The sequence below is a fragment of the Myotis yumanensis genome, unplaced genomic scaffold, assembly GCF_028538775.1.
Source record: "Myotis yumanensis isolate MYYU_CA2020_CCGP unplaced genomic scaffold, mMyoYum1.0.hap1 SCAF_1, whole genome shotgun sequence".
In the NCBI taxonomy this organism is placed as follows: Eukaryota; Metazoa; Chordata; class Mammalia; order Chiroptera; family Vespertilionidae; genus Myotis; species Myotis yumanensis.
Window position 1 is genome coordinate 127,563,020 of NW_027223752.1, and position 3,749 is coordinate 127,566,768.

At 41.3% G+C, this 3,749-nt stretch overlaps 1 pseudogene; it reads left to right on the forward strand.

Moving 5' to 3' along the window:
• Positions 1–1,163: 1,163 nt before the first annotated feature.
• On the forward strand, positions 1,164–3,495 carry LOC139013893 (pre-mRNA-splicing factor CWC22 homolog pseudogene; annotated as a pseudogene).
• Positions 3,496–3,749: the final 254 nt, after the last annotated feature.

The window sequence follows — 3,749 nt, forward strand, 5'->3', positions numbered from 1 at the left end:
TGTCACTCCAAAATATGCACTTTGGCATATTGACTATTTTATTTATTTGCTTATGTATGTATGTATTTATTTACTTGGATTATTGACACAATTACACATATTCCTCATTCTCCCCCCAACCCTGACATACACTTTGCCACCTCCACACAGCACCCCCTTCCTCCTGGCCATCACCACACTGTGGTCTGTGTCCATGGGCTACACATATATGTTCTTTGACTAATCTCTTCACTTGCTTTCATCTATACCTTCCCCACCCCTCAACCCCCGATCTCTGTCAGTCTGTTATATTTGCCTGCCTATGACTCTGGTTCTATTTTGTTCATTTATTTTGTTTATTATATTCCACATATAAATGAGATCATATGATATTTTTCTTTCTCTGACTAGCTTATTTCACTTAACAATCTCCAGATCTATCCATGTTGTCTCAAAAGTTTAGAGTTCCTTCTATGCCAGAAGCCATTCCATCCTTGCTGCTTGACACAGTCGCTGCAGGGAAGAAATATCTTCACAGCATATGTTTCAAGGGACCTGGGGTATATGGATACTGTTCTTAATATGTTTGCTCCCCTTCTTAGCGTTGTGTTTTAACCAAGGTCACCTCTCCAAGAAAGGTTGTTTCCCCAGGTGGGGATTTTTCCCTGGAGTTAGGGAGGGAATAAAACCCCTTAACTAAGTGCCAGGTGGGTAATTAATCACTTTAACCAAGAACAATCACGCTTAAGCTCATAATCTTTACTTAGGATAATCTCCTTCAGTTACTTCCTTGTAGCTTAATAGAACAATAGAGTAACCTTGGAATGGAGATAAGAAACACCCTAAACTTTGGAATAGAATGGATAGGATTAAAATCAACTGGTATAAATACAGATGTAACAAGACAATAAACACAGAACTTGGCTGGAGATCCTGGCTAGAGAACCTGGCTAGGCTGCTGATCAACTGAACGCTATCTCCGTGTCATTCCTTCTTCGACGACTCCGTCCACATCTTTTGGGAACCCCTGGACCTGCTGGACCTGCTGGGGCTGGACCCCAACATTTGTTTATGTGATCCTTGCAGACAGTAAAAGTAACCTGTCAGAGAATTCATACCATTTGGTACTTGTTACTTGGACCAGCTTAAGGAGTCTTATTGATAGGATCAACTGGCAGCAGAAAATGAAAAGTAGTGTGGCACAGATAAAACATTCTTCAGGACATGACAGAAGGGAAAACAATAGTTCATATCAGAGGACCATCTCTCCAGAAGACAGATACGCAAAACAAGAAAGATACCCCCGGGATAGAGATTACTTTGGGTACAGCAGGTCAGACAATGAGCGTTCAAGAAGAGGACATTCTTATGATGACAGCATGGAGTCGCGAAGTAGGGACCGAGAGAAACGCAGAGAAAGAGAAAGAGATGTGGATCAGAAAAGGTACTGGAAATCTTCATCGCCTGGGAGAAGCCCAGAACCATCGGTAACCCAAAGTTCCTCTGCTCAGGATGAGCCTACTGCAAAGAAGAAGAAAGATGAGCTGGATCCTCTTCTTACTCGTACTGGTGGAGCATATATTCCTCCTGCAAAGCTGAGGATGATGCAAGAACAGATCACAGATAAAAACAGCTTAGCATACCAGAGGATGAGCTGGGAAGCTCAAAAGAAGTCAATTAATGGTCTTACCAACAAAGTCAACATTTCTAATATAGGTATTATTATTCAAGAACTCCTTCAAGAAAACATAGTTAGAGGGAGAGGCCTGCTGTCCAGATCTGTTTTGCAAGCACAGAGTGCTTCTCCAATCTTCACCCATGTTTATGCAGCATTAGTGGCTATTATCAACTCAAAATTTCCACAAATCGGAGAATTAATCCTCAAGAGGTTAATTCTTAATTTTCGGAAAGGTTATTGAAGAAATGATAAGCAACTTTGTCTGACTGCTTCAAAATTTGTGGCACATCTTATTAACCAAAGTGTGGTACATGAAGTTTTATGCTTAGAGATGCTCACTTTGCTCCTGGAAAGACCAACAGATGATAGTGTTGAAGTAGCTATTGGTTTTCTCAAGGAATGTGGCCTCAAATTAACACAGGTGTCACCAAGAGGAATTAATGCTATATTTGAATGCCTTCAAAACATTCTCCATGAGTCTGAAATAGACAAAAGAGTTCAGTACATGATTGAAGTGATGTTTGCTGTAAGGAAAGATGGGTTCAAGGACCACCCTGTTATTCTAGAAGTACTTGACTTAGTGGAAGAAGATGATCAGTTCACCCATATGCTTCCTCTGGAAGATGACTATAATCCAGAAGATGTTCTTAATGTTTTCAAGATGGATCCTAATTTTATGGAGAATGAAGAGAAGTACAAAGCTATTAAGAAGGAAATTCTTAATGAAGGAGATAGTGACTCAAACACAGATCAAGATGCTGGAAGTAGTGAAGAGGAGGAGGAAGAGGAGGAAGAGGGAGAAGAAGACGAAGAAGGACAAAAAGTGACTATTTATGACAAAACAGAAATTAATCTAGTCTCATTTCGTCGTACAACTTATCTTGCTATTCAGTCAAGTTTAGATTTTGAAGAATGTGCTCACAAATTGCTGAAAATGGAGTTTCCTGAAAGCCAAACAAAAGAACTCTGCAACATGATACCGGATTGCTGTGCTCAACAAAGAACAGATGAGAAATTTTTTGGCTTATTAGCTGGGCGATTTTGCATGCTAAAGAAAGAGTACATGGAATCCTTTGAAAGTATATTCAAAGAACAGTATGATACCATCCATCGCTTGGAGACAAACAAATTGAGACATGTTGCTAAGATGTTTGCTCATCTTCTATACACTGATTCACTTCCATGGAGTGTTCTTGAATGTATAAAGCTGAGTGAAGAAACCACTATGTCCTCCAGTAGGATTTTTGTTAAAATATTTTTCCAAGAACTGTGTGAATACATGGGTCTTCCTAAACTTAATGCAAGATTAAAGGATGAAACCCTGCAGCTATTCTTTGAACGGTTATTACCCCTAGATAATCCCAGAAACACTCGTTTTGCCATCAAATTTTACTTCTATAGGTCTTGGAGGTTTGACGGATGAATTGCGTGAGCATCTCAAAAATACACCAAAGGTCATTGTGGCACAGAAACCAGAAATTGAGCCAAATAATTCCTCCCCCTCCTCTTCCTCTTCCGCATCCTCCTCGGCAGAGTCCTACTCCTCTGCTTCTGGTTCGGACAGCAGTAACAGCAGCTTAGAGTCTTCCAATGAAGACAGCGATTCCTCATCCGCCAGCAGTCAGAGTGCTACCTCAGCTAAAGCTATAAGAAAGAAGGGACAAGGGAACACCAGAAGCAAAGAAGTAGATAAATTGATCAGGAAACAACAAATAAATGATAGGAAGCAAGCAGAAAGAAGATCAGAGCAAAGGCACCAAGAAACAAGGACTGAAAGAGAAAGGAGATCAGAAAAACTCAGAGATAAAAATTCAAGGGACCCAAATAGGAGAGACTGACTTACAGGAGCCTGGAAGGGACCTGATGTACTTTTAACCTGGGGGAGGGGATATGCTTGTATATTTCCACAGGATGCAGACTCACCTGTGTGGATTCCAGATGGTCTAGTCCGACCTTATGTCACACCACCCTCCATCTCCGCCTCCTCCTCCTCCTCCCCGGTATCATCCATATCAGCAGATCCAGAGGGCACAGCTGAGTCCTTCCCGGATGCTGACACCACCGTCAAGCGCGGCCCTGTTGGACTCTTTGA